The sequence below is a fragment of the Rhineura floridana genome, chromosome 10 (assembly GCF_030035675.1).
Source record: "Rhineura floridana isolate rRhiFlo1 chromosome 10, rRhiFlo1.hap2, whole genome shotgun sequence".
Taxonomy (NCBI): Eukaryota; Metazoa; Chordata; class Lepidosauria; order Squamata; family Rhineuridae; genus Rhineura; species Rhineura floridana.
The window spans coordinates 1934659-1954167 of NC_084489.1; positions in this window are offsets into that span (position 1 = coordinate 1934659).

Here is a 19509-nt window from a genome sequence, read left to right on the forward strand (position 1 = left end):
CTTTCCTTAGACTCGTGGTATAGTTGAGTATGGACAGTGACATTGGCAGAGAACCTAACTGCACAGATCAGAAAAGCACAAAGTCAAGTCAAGAAAGACATATTTGAACCTGTATGGTTTCCCTTGATTCATTTTATTAATGCCCATGATATACAGAGCCATCCTTCCAGTACACATGGCCATTTATGGAGATCCACTTTGGGACAATGATTAATCTTTTGTTTGCCAATTTCCAAATGTATACCTCTTCTATGATTGGATTTGTCTGTTTCCGCATTTCTTGTCTGTTTGTATTTCTGTAAGTTATATAAAAGGGTGTTTTTTTTTTTTAAAAAAAGCTATCATTCTTTAAATGGAGACTGTCATTGTCTATCATGTCACAAATTAAAAAGAAGACAAGTTCCCAAAAAATCTGATGTGTGTGTGAAGCTGATCTCTAGGGGGGCAATGCCACTACCCCACCCCTGGGCTAAGATGGAAGAAGGCTTTCCTTCAATTACCCAGCCACCCCCACTCCCCACAAAAAGGTATCCAAGTCCTAAATTGATAAGGGCTTTAAATGTTAATAACAGCACCTTGAATTAAGCCTGGAAACAAAGTAGCTTCCAGTGCAGATCACACAAAACTGGCATGGTAGATTCAAAACTCTCAGGCCCACTTCTCTGCCACCATTGCATCCTCAAGTAGCAGTCCAGTAGAGCTTTTCTGTATTGTCAGGACTCTGTTGACATCAACTCCAGGAAATGGAGTTTTAGACCCTTTGGAGGCCCACTGTGAATTGTTTGCAAGGCACTTTGAGGGTAAAGTTGCTCGCCTCTCTAGCAATCTTGATGCCTCATCCCCATCTACTGTAGTCCCCAGTGAGGTGCCCAGTGCAATGTCTGCAGCAACTTCTTGGGAATGGTTTCAGTTGATGAGGCTTGATGACATGGACAAGGTGCTTGCGACAATGCGGCCAGCAATGTGTCCTCTCGACCCTTGCCCTTCTTGGCTTATTAAAGTTTGCCAAGGAGGTTTGACCAAATGCATCCAGGGTGTGGTCAACACATCATTGCAGGAGGCAGTGGTTCCAGCCACCCAGAAAGAGGCAGTGATTTGATTGCTCCTGAAGAAGCCCACCCTGGACCCATTGGTTTGTGACAACTACCGCCTGGTTGCAAATGCCTCCTTTTTATGGAAGGTGATTGAGACGATTGTGGTGCAGCAATTGCAAGTACTCTTGGATGAAACAGCTTATATTGACCCATTCCAGTCTGGGTTCAGGCCTGGTTATGGGACTGAATTAGTTGACAGAGAACCAGAAGAACTATGGAGTGAGGATGACAAATGGTAACAGATGACAAAGAAAAGGCAGAAGACCTCAATTCCTACTTTGTCTCAGCCTTCTCCCAAAAAAGGTGCCATGACCCTCCTGGGAAACATTAAGTGGAAGGGGTAGGATTGGAGCTTGAGATTGATAGACAAATGGTCAAGGAATACCTAATCACTTTGAATGAGTTTAAATCAGCAGGGACCGATAAACTGCATCCAAGAGTATTGAAGGAACTGGCTGAAAATCTCTCAGAACCACTGTCTAATATATTTCTGAAATCATGGAGGATTGGTGAAGTGTCAGATGCCTGAAGGAGAGCTAATGTTGTTCCTATCTTCAAAAAGGGCAAAAAGGAGGAACAGGGGAACTACAGACCAGTCAGCCTAACTTCAATCCCTGGAAAAACTCTGGAGCAGATTATAAAGCAGTCAATCTGTAAGCACCTAGGAAAAAGAAACCAAACGCACAGTTATAAGATGGGGGATACTTGGCTCAGCAATACAACATGTGAGAAAGATCTTGGAATTGTCATTGATCACAAGCTGAATATGAGCCAACAGTGCAAAGTGGCTGCAAAAAAGGTAAATGCTATATCAGGCTGCATTAACAGAAGTATAGTCTCCAAATCGTGTGAAGTATTAGTTCCCCTCTATTCAGCACTGGTTAGGCCTCATCTTGAATACTGCATCTGATTCTGGTCTCCGCACTTCAAGGAGGATGCAGACAAACTGGAACAGGTTCAGAAGAGGGCAACAAGGATGATCAGGGGACTGGAAACAAAGCCCTATGAGGAGAGACTGAAAGAACTGGGCATGTTTAGCCTGGAGAAGAGAAGACTAAGGGGAGAGATGATAGCACTCTTCAAGTACATGAAAAGTTGTCACACACGGGAGGGCCAGGATCTCTTCTGTATCATCCCAGAGTGCAGGACACGGAATAATGGGCTCAAGTTGCAGGAAGCCAGATTTCGACTGAACCTCAGGAAAAACTTCCTAACTGTTAGAGCCATACGACAATGGAACCAATTACCTAGAGAGGTCGTGGGCTTTCCGACACTGGAGGCATTCAAGAGGCAGCTGGACAGCCATCTGCGGGAATGCTTTGATTTGGATTCCTGCATTGAGCAGGGGGTTGGACTTGATGGCCTTATAGGCCCCTGCCAATTCTACTATTCTATGATTCTATGATTGTCATGACGGCAACCTATACTCTGGACAAAAGACTACTGTAAGGCAGAATATGGAGAAACTGACTGGTTCCCAATTGGAAAGGGTGTGAGACAGGGATGTATTTTATCACCCTATTTGTTTAATCTATATGCAGATCATTTCATACGGAAAGCGGGATGGGACCATGATGAAGGAGGTGTGAAAATTGGAGGGAGAAATAGCAATAATTTAAGATAATGCAGACAATACCATACCACTAGCAGAAAACAGTAATGGTTTGCAACGAATGCTGATGAAAGTTAAAGAGGAAAGCACAAACTACAGCTGAACGTCAAGAAGACTAAAGTAATGACAAAGAAGATTTATGTAACTTTAAAGTTGACAATGAGGACACTGAACTTGTCAATTATCAATACCTCGGCACAGTCATTACCCAAAATGGAGATAATAGTCAAGAAATCAGAAGTAGGCTAGGACTGGGGAGGGCAGCTATGAGAGAACTAGAAAAGGTCCTCAAATGCAAAGATGTATCACTGAGCATTAAAGTCAGGATCATTCAGACCATGGTATTCCCGATCTCTATGTATGGATGTGAGAGTTGGACAGTGAAAAAAGTGGATAAGAGAAAAATCAACTCATTTGAAATGTGGTGTTGGAGGAGAGCTTTGCGCATAGCATGGACTGCGAAAAAGACAAATAATAACAAATTAAACCAGAACTATCCCTAGAAGCTAAAATGATGAAACTGAGGTTATCATACTTTGGACACATAATGAGAAGACATGATTCTCTAGAAGAGACAATAATGCTGGAAAAAACAAAAGGGAGTAGAAAAAGAACACCAAACAAGAGATGGATGATTCCATAAAAGAAGCCACAGACCTGAACTTACAAGATCTGAGCAGGGTAGTTCATGACAGATGCTCCTGGAGGTCGCTGATTCATAGGGTCGCCATAAGTCATAATTGACTTGAAGGCATATAACAACAACAATGGGACTGAACTGGCCTTAGTTGCCCTGCTGGATGACCTTTTACGGAAGGAGGACAGGGGGAGTGTGACCCTGTTATTCTTATTTGATTGTGGGCGGCTTTTGATACCATTGACCATGGTATCCTTCTGGGCCTACTTGGGGAGATGAGCATTGGAGGTACTGTTTTACAGTGGTTACAATCCTATCTCCAAGGTCATTTTCAGAGAATAGCATTGGGCAATTGTATTTCAGTCCTCTGGCAGTTGTACTGTGGAGTGCCTTGTCCCCCATTAACACCTATATGAAGCCCTTGGGAGTAGTCATCAGGAGATTTGGGGCAAGGTGTCAGCAGTACGCTGATGATACCCAACTCTATTTCTCTGTAACATCTGAATTAGGAGAGGCCATGCTAGCTCTGGACTGCTGCCTGGACTCTGTGGTGGGCTGGTTGAGGGCCAATAAACTGACTCTCAATCCTAGCAAGACAGAGAAGCTGTGGGTTGGTAGTATTCATGTTCGGATAATTGGTTTGTTGCCTGCTTTGGATGGGGTTATACTCCCTCTGAAAGAGCAGGTTTGTTGTCTCGGGCTGCTCCTGGATCCATCTTTGTCGCTAGAGGCCCAGGTGACTTCAGTGTCTGGGAACGCCTTTCACCAGCTTCTGCTGGTAAGACAGGTGTGGCTGTTTCTGAACAGTGATAGCCTGACCACTGTTGTCCATGCACTGGTAACCTCCAGATTGGATTACTGTAATACGCTTTATGTGGGGATTCCCTTGAGGTTGGTCTGGAAGCTGCAGCTGGTGCAAACTGCAGCAGTGAGGCTGCTCACTGGAGCAGGTTATTGCCAATGTGTCATTTCTCTAGTGAAAGAATTGCACTGGCTACTTATTAGCTACCGGGCTAAGTTTAAGGTTCAAGTTTTGGTGTATAAAGTCCTATATAGCTTGGGACCAGGATACCTGAAAGACCGTCTTACCCCTTATATGCCCAGTTGATCACTACAATCTGCAGGTGAGGGCCTCCTGCAGATACCATAGTATCAGCAGATCCATTCCCCACAACATACAAAATGGAGCTTTAGTGTAATGGCACCTACCCTTTGGAATTCCCTCCCCTTAAATATTAGATAAGCACCACCTCTGTTACCTTTTCAGTGCCTACTAAAGACCTTCCTCTTTCAAAAAGCCTTTTAAGTAGAGACCTTATCCCAGTCTTCATCTGTGTTGGAATTGCTTTTTAATATATTTTTAAACCTTTCTTAAGATGTTTTTAAAGCTTTTTAAAAATGTTTTTAACGATGGTTTTAATGGTGGTTGTGTTTTAATGTATTTTGAAGTCTGTTTTTATGATGTTTTAAAGTGCTTTTAGTGCTTTTGTTTGCTGCCCTGGGCTCCTGCTGGAGTAAGTAAGTAAGTAATAAACACCCTTCACCATCCTAGTTGCAACAATTTGCACTGGTTGCAGGTTCCAAATATTTTTCAAGAGCAGCACCCCCCTGCTCCAGGCTGAAACCTGATCCAAGGCTCTGGAATGCCTCTAATCCAACCCAGGATGATCTGAGACTGACCAGACCTGGATCTGGGCCCTGAACCAAATTGGGAGCCTTGCACAGTGTTTAATCAGGGATTTAAACCCAAATTAAATGTGTATTCAGGAGGAGAGGAAAAAAGGAAGATTCCTCCCTCCCAACTGCACGTTGAATAGGGTGCACTGCATCTCCTCCTTTCCCCCTCTCTCTCCTTGCCACCTTTTGAGAGCTCCACATCACTGCAGATGGGCCCAACATTGGGCAATTTGGGGTTTCCTAAGTCCACTTCACCAGATCAGCCTGAATTGGCCCAATTCAGGAAAGGATCTGGGATTCAGCCAGAGCAGTTCCATAGTTCTAGTCATTACTATCGTCTAATCTAGGTGTTATGAGGGCATGAATGAGCAGCACCCTGCAGCATAAGAACATAAGAACATAAGAAGAGCCTGCTGGATAAGGCCAGTGGCCCATCTAGTCCAGCATCCTGTTCTCACAGTGGCCAACCAGGTGCCTGGGGGAAGCCCGCAAGCAGGACCCGAGTGCAAGAACACTCTCCCCTCCTGAGGCTTCCGGCAACTGGTTTTCAGAAGCATGCTGCCTCTGACTAGGGTGGCAGAGCACAGCCATCATGGCTAGTAGCCATTGATAGCCCTGTCCTCCATGAATTTGTCTAATCTTCTTTTAAAGCCATCCAAGCTGGTGGCCATTACTGCATCTTGTGGGAGCAAATTCCATAGTTTAACTATGCGCTGAGTAAAGAAGTACTTCCTTTTGTCTGTCCTGAATCTTCCAACATTCAGCTGCTTTGAATGTCCACGAGTTCTAGTATTATGAGAGAGGGAGAAGAACTTTTCTCTATCCACTTTCTCAATGCCATGCATAATTTTATACACTTCTATCATGTCTCCTCTGACCCACCTTTTCTCTAAACTAAAAAGCCCCAAATGCTGCAACCTTTCCTCGTAAGGGAGTCGCTCCATCCCCTTGATCATTCTGGTTGCCCTCTTCTGAACCTTTTCCAACTCTATAATATCCTTTCTGAGATGAGGCGACCAGAACTATACACAGTATTCCAAATGCGGCCGCACCATAGATTTATACAACGGCATTATGATATCGGCTGTTTTATTTTCAATACCTTTCCTAATTATTGCTAGCATGGAATTTGCCTTTTTCACAGCTGCCTCACACTGGGTCGACATTTTCATCGTGCTGTCCACCACAACCCCGAGGTCTCTCTCCTGGTCGGTCACCGCCAGTTCAGACCCCATGAGCGTATATGTGAAATTAAGATTTTTTGCTCCAATATGCATAATTTTACACTTGTTTATATTGAATTGCATTTGCCATTTTTCCGCCCATTCACTCAGTTTGGAGAGGTCTTTTTGGAGCTCTTCGCAATCCCTTTTTGTTTTAACAACCCTGAACAATTTAGTGTCGTCAGCAAACTTGGCCACTTCACGGCTCACTCCTAATTCTAGGTCATTAATGAACAAGTTGAAAAGTACAAGTCCCAATACCGATCCTTGAGGGACTCCACTTTCTACAGCCCTCCATTGGGAGAACTGTCCGTTTATTCCTACTCTCTGCTTTCTGCTTCTTAACCAATTCCTTATCCACAAGAGGACCTCTCCTCTTATTCCATGACTGCTAAGCTTCCTCAGAAGCCTTTGGTGAGGTACCTTGTCAAACGCTTTTTGAAAGTCTAAGTACACTATGTCCACTGGATCACCTCTATCTATATGCTTGTTGACACTCTCAAAGAATTCTAATAGGTTACTGAGACAGGGCTTTCCCTTGCAGAAGCCATGCTGGCTCTGCTTCAGCAAGGCTTGTTCTTCTATGTGCTTAGTTAATCTAGCTTTAATAATACTTTCTACCAGTTTTCCAGGGACAGAAGTTAAGCTAACTGGCCTGTAATTTCCGGGATCCCCTCTGGATCCCTTTTTGAAGATTGGCGTTACATTTGCCACTTTCCAGTCCTCAGGCACGGAGGAGGACCCGAGGGAAAAGTTACATATTTTAGTTAGCAGATCAGCAATTTCACCTTTGAGTTCTTTGAGAACTCTCGGGTGGATGCCATCCGGGCCCGGTGATTTGTCAGTTTTTATATTGTCCATTAAGCTTAGAACTTCCTCTCTTGTTACCACTATTTGTCTTAGTTCCTCAGAATCCCTTCCTGCAAATGTTAGTTCAGGTTCAGGGATCTGCCCTATATCTTCCACTGTGAAGACAGATGCAAAGAATTCATTTAGCTTCTCTGCAATCTCCTTATCGTTCTTTAGTACACCTTTGACTCCCTTATCATCCAAGGGTCCAATTGTCTCCCTAGATGGTCTCCTGCTTTGAATGTATTTATAGAATTTTTTGTTGTTGGTTTTTATGTTCTTAGCAATGTGCTCCTCAAATTCTTTTTTGGAATCCTCCTGCTTACCAGCTGCTGATAAGTGGGAGGATTCATCCTGAGAAGTGCTGTCACTACTCATTTGTGAGTGACTTCCCTTCATGCAGAGAAGCTGCTTGCTAAGGAGCAGCAACCAGCAATGCACAGGATGGAATTGTCCTGGTTACTTGGTAACCAGGATGATTCCATCCTGTGCATGCTGGTTGCACCTGCCTGATCTCAGTCGGGGGGTGGGGGTGAGGGCAATGTAGCTTCTCCTTCTACCCCTTACTCCCAACCATATTTTTAATTTTTTTTTAAAAAACCTGAATAGCTTCAGGAATGGAGCCAAGGTGGGGTGGGTGGTCTGCTCTTCAGGACAGGGTGGATTGCCCACAGATTGGGGTCACTGGGCAGATAGGAAAGGCTGTGCACAGCCCTAGTGTGTATGTGTATATCCTTTTAACTGGAGAGATTTATTTTTCTGACAGATGAACCTGGGACCTTCCATATGCATTATGCAGAACATATGCTCTGTCACTGAGCTAGGGCTCCTTCCTGTGTAGATCATCAAGATTATGGGCTAGTGGTCAATGACATTGTTACATGCCACTAGGTACCCGTCAACACAGAAAGTTGACATTGTTGTATACATGGATATGTTGGAATATTTCTCACTAATATACATACTCAGGTCCATTTCTTCAAAAATAGAGTAATTCAAAAGAAGCTAATTCCACTATCCAAACAAATGTTATCCCATTACAAATGTTAAGTAATTCACTAATAGGCAAAAAAACCTTGCGGTTTAAGAATGTACCTGTAGCCCACACCTGCCTTTCCCCTCCCTTCTCCTTTCCTCTCCCTCCTCCCTTCTTCCTCTCCTCCTTTCTTTCATCTTTCTCCTCCCCTGCCCACTCCAGCACTACATCCCTCCTCATTCTCTCCCCATGGTCCATTTTACCTATCCTAAGCATTATTTCATGGGAGTAAATCCCACTGAACTCAAAAACATGGAAATGATAAAAACTGCCCTCCTCCCCTCCCCCTCCTCCCCTCTGCCCTCCCTGCTCCTCCTCCTCCTCCACCCCCCTCCCTATCCTCTGTGGTCAGCTTCACCTATCCTAAACATGATTTCAGGGGAGTAAATCCCACTGAACTCAATAAGCATGCAAATGATCAGCCCATTCTCAGCAAACTTACACAGGATCCCATTTCTTACCTCCCAGATTAAAAAGCAAAGAAATTCACTAATAGGCAAAAAAACCCTTGCGGTTTAAGAATGTACCTATAGCCCACAGCTATTTCTATCAAACTTTAAAAAGCAGGGAAATTGGGCAGCTATAGTGAATGCACCAGGGGAGCAGGAGACCTGAACTCCTCTCTGAGATATTGGACTGCCCTACAAATTGGTCAAAATGCAAAACAATTTGGGTTGGTCTTTCACAGTCCAATCCATTTGATGAGTAGCTTGGAAGAATTTGGTAACATGTGCCTCTGAGCATATGGGGAGCGGTGGCAACAATTGCAATCAGCCCAAATAATAGAAAGAAGACATGTGCTGTGCTGATCTTGTTTTACCAGGGAGGAAGCAACATTATTAAGACAGTTGATATAGTTCAGATGGTTACTTTGAATATGTCTGATTTCTTTGCAATTTTAGTGAAGTTTCCTATAGGAAATCATTTTCTTTTGTTTCTGTTTCTGTGAATATGTGAAGTACAGCAACACTTTGCAAAATTTACACTAAAAAAACTCCAAAGATAATAATGGCACTGACTTCTGCAGAATAGTCTCCAGTGGACCTCAGGAGTGTGTCAATTTGCACAAGATAAAACAGTGGGAAGTGAAATATATTCTAGCAAAATGCTAGGTGTGCTCTATGTTTTTAATTGACCGTGCCCACCTTGCCTTAAATGAAGTGGTTTAAACACAGCAGGATGAAAACATGCATCCTCTTTTTCCCAACAGCTAGAGTCATTGCTGAAGGAGCAACATATTGGAATCAGTCTGATTTTACATCAAACTACAGTTTGATTCCACTGTTAATGCACCCAAAATAGAAATAGAACATAACCTCCAATTTGAAACACAAAAGGCTATCTTCACCATCATATGACACTGACCAATAAAAAGGCTTTGAAATTAATAAAAATAAAGTTGACACAGATTTCTGGGATGAATAATGAGGGAAATAAAATTTTCTAGTTTAGATTCTCTGTAGAAACATTAGTAACACAGGAAAGAAGCAAAGTAAGAACACCAAGAAACATACAAAAATGTAATTCTCCGTCTTTGAAGATGGCAGGTGTTGCCACCACTCACCATATGCTCAGAGGCACATGTTACCAAATTCTTCCAAGCTACACAGGAAGTGAATTGGACTGTGAAAGACCAACCCAAATAGTGTTTGCATTTTGACCAATTTGTAGGGCAGTCCAATATCTCAGAGAGGAGGTCAGGTCTCCTGCTCCCCTGGTGCATTCACTATAGCCACCCAATTTCCCTGCTTTTTAAAGTTTGATAGAAATAGCTGTGGGCTATAGGTACATTCTTAAACCGCAAGGTTTTTTTGCCTATAAGTGAATAGTGGCATTTGGGAGGCAGGGATGTAATCATGTGAAAAAACAACCATCCATTAGATAAAAAAGGTTTTAACAACAAATAATTCTGCTGCAATGATAATTTTATAATGATGCCAAGGTCATGAAGACCTTGAGTATAAGACAACTTTGGCATGATATTACAAATTATTGATAATGTCTGAAATTTATTTCACTCTCTAGACAATTATCACATTTGAGTCAGGACATTTTCTTCTGTTTTCATTGCTTTTGGCAGGTCAAGCATCAAATTATGGGCAACTCCAAATTTCCATCCGGCATAAGTGCTATGCTTTTATCTCTGTCTTCTAAATGAGGATATAAGATTTATTAGTTTGCTCACATTAAAATACGAGCTTAAACCATGCCTATTTTGGCATTAAACAGTATATAAATTAACAATAATATTTATGAATCACATTGTTTTTCCAAAAGTAAACACATACTGACAGGTACAGAAGGTAGGCATCTGGTTGGCCACTGTGAGAACAGGATGCTGGACTAGATAGGCCACTGGCCTGATCCAGCAGATTCTTCTGGTTTTAAATTAGGGACAGCTTTGCTCGGTCAGACAAGAAGTCCATCTAGCCCAGCACCCTTATTTAACTGTGACCAGCCAGATATATCCATGCAGCCTACAAACAAGGTCTGGAGGAAAGTGGACTATAGCAAGGTTTCTTTGCACCTGACAGACTCCCCATAAAGTATGTCAAAAAAAGAAGAAAAATGTTAATAGCTAAATTCATCCATTAGAAAAAGAAATCCAATAAAAAAATACCTTATTTACTAGGATCAATTAAAAGTCACAAAGTGGTGAACTAGTTTTCAAGTCAGAATTCTGCCACCAACTATATGTAAAATTAGGGGCTGTGCCCCTGCTCGCTCCACTCACAACCCCCCTGCCACTCCCCCACATTAACCCCCTAGATTTTCCTCTTCCCCTGTGCAACTACTAAACTCCCTTTTCACCTTCCCAACCCCATTTCTGAAGCCACTTCTATTCTTCAGCCCCACTTTGCACCCATTTTCATATTCACCCCCATGTCCATGCTTTCTCCTGCCACTTTATTGTGCAACTTCCCCTTGTACACAGACCACCCCCTATAACCTGCTACATCTTCCTCCTCCCACACATTGCAACTACTAACCACTCTTTTCACCTTCCACCCAATTATGAAGCCACTATCCCCTCCTATTCTGCAGCCCCTTTCATACCTTTGCTTTTCATTTCTCATGACTTGATTTACAAAAAAAATAGAAATATACAAAATATGAGTCAGAAGTAACTAAAGAAAAAAACAAAAACACAAATGAACAGAGGGAAAAACAAAAAAAGAACAACATTGTACAACATTGTATACCCAATGTTTAGAATTGGGGAAGACCAGATTGGCCTCAGCCATTGGCTGTAGAAGGAATAGCTTGCTTCCCCCTCCCTGAGAGAAATACTATTCTACTCCAAATGCCAATTGCCTCAAGACTACAGGTGAGAGGAAATACACTGGCTGTATCCACCAGGCAGAGGACTAAGTGCTTTTGAGTTATGTAGGGCTTTGTTTCTATATTTGGGCACTGGTCTGTGGAAAGAGACACATCAGACCTGCTAGCTGCATTGACATAAATGAAGACATACATGAAGTTAGGTAGAAAATAGCACATGTATATTGACTTCCCTCAGTTATGCCACTAGAGAGTTGTCCTGAACTTAACGGTTTATCTACTATCTGGGTAGTGTGAACTTAGTTCCATAGCATGGGGCATTGCCTTCTGGGGTCTTGAGGTCCTTGGTAAAGGTGTAATCCCCAGGGTGTAAGCCACTTGAACTTTTCAGGAGCCAAGCATGTTAAAGTTGGAGTCTCTCTCCCACAGCAAACCTGGTGTGGGCATACAGCATCTCCATGACTGGTGCCTTTGGAGCCTGGGCTCACCTAGGTCTAACTCTTGGTTGTCTGGTGGGGAAGGGGGAGAGCAAAACCAAAGGAAGGGCTTGGGAAAGAAAGCAATTTGCCCAAGCAAGGGTTCATTTCCAGGAAAGTTTCTGCCCACGAGCAGGGAGAGGCCTGTCTCCAGTTTGGCAGCTCAGCCCCCCTGCATGGGAATTGTTCAGCAGATGCTATCCCACTGAGGTCTCCACCCTCCTCTCACTGCATAAGCTGCCGATGCCTTCTACACTTCCTTTACTTTTCCCTTCTAGACTCATCAGGTTTGGGCTCTTTTCATCACCTCTCCTTTCAGTTCTAGCCTCGTTGTTGTCTACCCCCTGAGCTCGACTCCACAGGACCTTTTGAAGTGACAGCCACCCCACTTTCCAGAATCATCCTCCAGTCCGAGAGTGAGTGGTGTGTCCTGGTGACATTATATACATGATATTGTGGCATTATATAGGAGCTTCGAGTGCCTTGTGATATAACTGGGGGAACCAATGTCTGCACACCAGGCACATTCATACAGGTGGCAGGGTCTGGCAGCAATAACAAACCATAGACAAGAGACAATCTCCAACAGAGAAGTTGTGACAGATGTGACATAGCCAATAAGTAGACATTCACACATCCATACTATGGAGAAGGCAACCTCCCCTCCCCCAAGAAACTCATGGCACACTGACTAGGTAAAATTCCTTCCCCGCTCCACCAGTAGCCAACATCATCCACAGCAAGGGTGACTCCACACATGGGAAGGTGGGTGGGTGGACAAGTCAGCAATGGTGAGCACTGTCATCTGGCCTGGGTGGCAGGCACCTCACAGACTGAATGTGGGCAAGGGTGGTGGAGAGCTAAGCTTCCTCTCCACTGTGTACATGATGTTGCCCCTTAGACACTGGCTGAAGCCCCTGTTGGCTCTAAGGGGCAGGTAAAGTGACTAGTCTGAGCAATAGTGCAAAGCATGCCAGATGTTAGGGCCAACCAGCTCCCTTCCACCAGCAGCGCAACTAGGACTCACTGCAGAGGGGTGCCAAACCTGAATATTCACACCAGGCACATCCATGAAAATGATAGGGTCTGGCAGCAATAACAAGGCATAGACTAGAGTGTGGGTTAAAACATGGTCTCAACTTTATTGCTAACAACATATCCATGGTTTGGCGAAGCACAGGGCAAGGAGATGTCCATCAGACAAACAGCCTGCTGACCCAATGCTACCGCTCAGCCCACATGCTAGGATACCATAGGAGTAAGTCACATCTCAGCATGGACTGAATCTTGCAGACAACTTGGGAGTATGTCTGGTGGCTCTGAGCCCCCGACTGGTGCAGACATGTAGAGGCTATTCAGTGCCACCCCAAGATCCCTAATGGGGATTTCCTCATAATCTATGGAACTTGCCCAGTGCCCCCACCTGCCACAAGAAATGGGGAGCATTGCTGCCAATGTCACCACCAAACCCCAGAGGACTGCCTTCAAGTCAATAAAAAGGCTTGGACCTCAGCCACCTGGATTTCATTACCAGCATTTGGGAGGTGCATGACTTTTGGCTTGCGCTACTCTCGTCTCCATTCTGTGCCATCCATGACAAGAGGCAAAGTCTTGTTTACTATTCTTCTGGCACTGCCAACCTCCATTGGCACCAGGCACCTCTCTGCTCATATTGTTCAAGCAACTCTGCCACCTGTCATCCTCTTGGGTGCCATCAACCCTTGCTAGTGCTAGGGCACTTCATGTCACTCCCATCATGTCAGTCAGTCTAGTCACCATATTGGGGAAGGCATTCTTTAGCCATTCAAGGCAGGAAAGCCCTTCCCTTCTCCCCAACCATTACCACCAACTTGGAAGAACCGGACTTTGGATGGCCATGGATGGCTAATGGATGGCTAATCATTCCAGGAAGAAGAGCATTCACCAAGCTTGCTTCCTGTATCAGACTCCAAGCTGTGATGTATGAGTGTTGCCGTGCCCGTAGGTCCACACCACACCTAGGATATAACAGACAGAGGTGACAGCACAGTTGAAAATGTGTGCGCTGAGCAGATATAACTTCTGCATGCCTTGACTGCCATCATCCAATTACTTGTACAGTATCAGTGACTTTGGTCGACCCCACCTAGTATCTGTCTTTTGCTGCACCAGTCCTACATGAGTGAGTCCACATGTTCACCCAGCCTAGTTCTCCAAGGCAGCAACAGAACTCCCTTGCAAACTGGGTCTAATGAAAAAGGGAGCCATCCTAGTGCACAAGGGGCTATCTTGGCCAGTTAGGCCAACATGCCATGAAGGCCTGCAGCTCCTTTACCTGTGTGTGCCTCCGCTGTGTAGTCCTGGCACCAGAGGGAGACACCCCTCCCATTCTAGTTGCTGTGAAACAGCAAATGGCCAAGAATAACCACATTGTGCAATGCCACTTCACCTCCATGAAGAGCCATGGGCAACCAGTAGCCCCAGGATGTGGTAACCAGGCTGGATCCTGCAGACTGAATGTGGATCTCTGGGGAGCCAGCCTTTCTCCCAACTGAGCACAGAGTCTTGCTCCCAGGTGCTGGCTGAAGCCCTTATTAGTCCAAGGGGCTGGTTGGGGACTGTCCTGAGCATGAAATACCTACTGCTCTGGGCTCCTACTGGGAGGAAGGGTGGGATATAGATAGCTAGATAAATAAATAAGGGCCAGACAACCAGTTCCCTCCTGCTGCCACTGTGCCAGCCACATAACTACAGCTTGCCACAGAGGAGTAGTGAACCTGGATTTGAAAGGAACACCTTCACTTCTATAATTTTCTATGGATTTTGGGATGATTCACATATGTACAGTCACTGTGATGATTTGCAGGTCACTGATGGTACACCATCACCAGAACTTTCATATCATTTCACACACTACATTGCAATGGAGTCTGATCATGGTTCCCCATTCAGCAATGAAGCTCACTGGGTGACCTTGGGCCAGTCACTGCCTCTCAGCCTAACCTACCTCATAGGGTTGTTGTGGGGATTAAATGAGGAGGGGGAGAACAGTGTTGGTATGCCACCTTGAGCTCCTTGGAGAAAAGATGGGATATAAATAATAATAACAATAATAACAGCAGCAATAACCTTCTTTTAAAATATTGTAAAAATTCTGTGATTAACATAATGCTCAGTCAAACAGAGGCACAAATACTTGTTTTAAAAACCTGTGTATTGTGAATGGTCACATTCCCTATATATGTGTCTGTGTGTGTGTTGTATTTTATGTATTTGAATTGTATTTTATGTATTTTAATTTATTTTAATGTTTTTGTGATTTTACTGCTTACAATTTTATTATGTACATGTCTGATTTTATTTTTGTAAGCCGCCCTGAGTGCCCTTTTATAGGATAGAAGGGCGGGATAGAAATATTTTAAATAAATAAATAATACATTTGTGCATATGTGAAAACTAGGGGACACTTTCCCCTGCTTGCTTCACTCACCAACCCCTCATGGTAACCCCTCAGATACTCTCCTCCCTACCCCATACAGGCACTAAGCCTCATTTTCACCTTCCAAAGCCACTCCTTCCTGCTATTCTACTTCCTACTACATTGTTCTGGTCTAGCTTTGTATGCGCCATTCTCCTTTCTCCCCCCTCCCCAGGAACCCACTTTGGGTACACTCCCTCCCCTTAACTTTCTATTCCTATTTCACAAAAATCAGTTTGCTCTTCATGTGAAAATAGTTTAGTTTACAGTAGCTAGAAGCAGCGCGTAATGTTTGGCTTTTGTTAAAAGACAGTGGCTCAGCTAGCAAAGCAAGTGATAAGACATGATTTATATTCATTTTTGCAGTAATTATGTCTAAGGAAAATAGTTACTAAACAAAGAAATACTTGTGTTGATTAGACACAGTAAGTAACCTAATTTTGAACCCAGCAAATGTTTTTGCTGATATAACTGCATCTTAATTTATGACAACATCCAAATACTTTCAAATTGATACTATTGTCCACATAAAATTTTAAATATTTGACTTCGGAGGTACATGCTCTTCATACATTGGCAAGTCTCAAAGGCAGGACACTTGTCTTCTTGTCCCTTCCCATATAAATGGCTGTTTTTATTATTACTGCAAGACATCTGTTTGGATATGCATGCTTTTTTTAAAAAAAGGAAAAAGAAAAACTTTCATCAATTTTGTTATAGGATAACCAAAATTTAGAAAAATTCTCCCCAGAATACTGTGATATGCACATAGCTTAGCACTGGCTCACTCATACATGTTCATCACTGGATGGCTCAAGTCTTTATCTAGGGGCATCTTCTTCAGGACTAGCTGGCCTAGCCCACCCAGGTTGGCAGATAGAAACTGACCTGGGCGAGGGGCAGGGAGGGGAGGGAAGAAGGGAGGAGATTAGATGGGTGGGCACTAGGCAGAGGGGAAGCCCCTTTTCTTTCCAAAAGGAAAACATTGTGAACAGTATCATTCATTTTCAGGGTTCCCTCCACCTTTTTATTCTACAGCAGGCACATGTAGCCTCCCACCCAATTTAAACTAAAGCTGTCCCTGGCCACATCCACACCAGACCTTTATTTCACATTACACAGTCATGGCTTCCCCCAAAGAATCCTGAGAAGTGTAGTTAGTGAAGGGTGCTGAGAGTTGCTAGGAGATGTCGTGTTCCCCTCAAAGAGCTTCAATCAGAATGGCTGACTGCTAAACCACTCTAGCCACTGGAGCTCTGTCAGGGGAATAAGAGTCTCCTCTCAGCACCCTTCACAAACTACACTTCCCAGGATTCTTTAGGGGAAGCCATGACTGTCTCAAGTGAAATAAAGGTCTGGTGTGGGATGTTCTCTGGTGTGTATTGTCATGAAGATTTAGAGGGACTATACATTTTGTAAGGTTTTGTTTTGAAATGAGCTTATGGGAAGCATCAGGCATGGGGGTATTTTCAATTTAACATTGTGGAATGCCAAAAATCCACGCTGACTATAGTATACAGCCACTCTCATGACAATATACATACTAATAGCAAACATTATTTGAGTTATGATCCTTATGAAGCCAAAAGAGGATCGTCCACACACAAGATGGAGGTATCAGCAGACTTAGGGAAACATCGAGATTTGCAAAAGATATATTAGGAGGGAAAACACCTGGGGAAGGAGAAACCAAAAGCAGCCCAATGTGAACTGAACATGCTCTGTGGGCATGGAATGTTGGCTAACCAGGGGATGACAGAAAACTGGAGACATAGGCATGTACAAATCCCTATTTTGCTGCCCCACATACAGTATATTCCATGTTCCTCCCCCTTTTTCCTGCCCTTTTTATGTGCTGTTCATCATGCTTACACTTCGACATCTTCATTACACTTTCATTATGTAAGAAATCATGTTCAATATCCAGTTAATTTTGTTAAGTAGATTACTTTTTATTAAGTACATAACCAATTTCTTTTGTTAAATAGACAGGCTGGCTTTTTGCATAACCAAACAGTTGCCCAAATATAGATGATTTGTTTCCACAGCAGCTAGTGGTGTGAGATGTCATTTGGAAATATCGCTCCGCTCACCGCGTAGCTGGATGAGCGGGGCATAGTTGCTGATGGGGGCAATGCTTCCATCGCCATCTTAGAGGGCAACGTAGCATGTCGCAGCAGTTATGCACGTGCAACGTACAGCATGGAGGGGAGGAGCTACGGGGCTTATTTAAGTCCCAGCCGCCCCTCCTAGCCTCCTCTTTGGCACGCGACGAGAGGATGACGATGGAGCATTGCGGATACTGTGGCTGCAGCTGCCATTTATCTGACTGTGTGGGCAGTGCCATTTTGTGATGCTAAAAGCGGCCGCGGTTGTGAGGCCATTAGGCCAAAGAGCAGCCAAAAAGGCTGCGTGGGAGAGGCCGATTAGGCCCGTTCTTGGTAGGCTGCAGCTACATGAGGCCTCGTTAGAGGGCCCTTAGCCAGCGGTGCTATTTTGGCGCAGCAGCAGCTGCAGGAGGCCTCATTAGAGGGGTCTAGCCAGCGGTCCTCGTTAGAGGGGCCTAGCTGGCTGGGATGTGCCCCCCAGCAATTAAGGGAGGAAGCACATGGAGTCTTTATACAGCGTAGCATCAGGGCTGCTACTTGTAAAAGAAAGAAACATATACATAAAGTAAAATAAAATAAAAATAAATAGAACAATTAAACATGCTATATATATTATTAATAATAAAATGCAGTACAATAAAATAAAAAATATATTGAAAGGGAGTGAAGGGACTGTGGCATAGCCATGCCTCCCAAGAAAGGAAAAGGGGGGCAAAGGTGAAAGGAAAGGCCTGCAGGCCTCACATCCCCTTAGCCCAGGGCAGATTATGGGAGAGAAAGTGACATGGGCCTTTCAATCCCCCCCCATACAACTGGGATAGGTTTTGGTGTAGTGGTTAGGTGTTGAACTATGACCCGGGAGACCAGGGTTTGAATCTCCCCAACAGCTGTGAAGCTCACTGGGTGACCTTGGGCCAGTCACTGCAGGCTCAGAACAAATTATGGGAGAGGAGGCGGCACATGTCTTTCAAGCCTGTCAACACAGGCCCTATTTTTCCCCTTTGGTTGCCAAGGCTGGGTGTGAGTTCAGCCTAGGTAGGGGGCACAAGATGGTGAGGGATGTGGGTGAGGCCCTGACAGCCTCTATTGGCCATTGTGTGGTGCTCTTTGGTTAAGCTTACGGCCTTTTGTAAGACCCGAGCCTATATTAGGTTTAAGGTACTTTATTCTATTAATTTTATTACATGGTGGCTGCTTTGGGAATGTGGAGCTCTTTGATTAGGCTTCCGACGACTTGCTAGGCCCGGATTCTCAGCTTTAATTTTTTTAAAAAAATAAGTTTCTAGGTGGTCCGGTTCTTGAGATACACATAAAAACGTCAGCCCCCCGACTATTAAATCTTTCTTTAAACAGTACTGTATAGCACTTTGTAGCTTTAACCCGGCCCATTCAGGATTGCAGCCAATCAGTGAAGCCAGGGTTGTGTTTCAATTTGATTGACCTGAGGCAGTGTCTAGAAAACCTCATTGCAATGCCAGAAAATGATGGTTTCCCCCCCCCGTTTATCTGAAAAGCTCATAAATTGGGTAAGTATATACATTTCAGGTTTTTTTCCTCTTGTGTGCTGGAGTCAAATCCTGGGCAGTGTTTTGAAAACCTTCCCAATACTTGCTTTTGTAAAAGCAATGTTAATCCCATATGCCCAGAGTAAATCCCATTGAATTCAATAGGACTTACTTTTGAGTAGACATGGTTATGAATGTGCTGAAAATCAATGGGACTTGGGCGTGCATGTAAAAAAGAATTATGTTTGTGTCCTAACTTTTTCTGTCCCCCCCTCCAGTCCTATTTTAAAGCAAGTAGGCAGGGTTTACTTAGGTATTACAATTTTTATTCTGTAGGAAACTAATACTGATTTTTTAAAGACTAATACTGATTTTTCTGCAATGACCAACTGGTTTGACAATAAACTGTTATATGGGCTGTTTGTATATATACATCTGTAGTGTGTGCGCGTGCGTGTATGGAGTTTTTCCAACAACCCTGTGAGGTAGGGTTGGAAACCAAGGCAGCTCACAAAAACAAATAAAGCCATTTAAAATCCAATAACCATAAAAA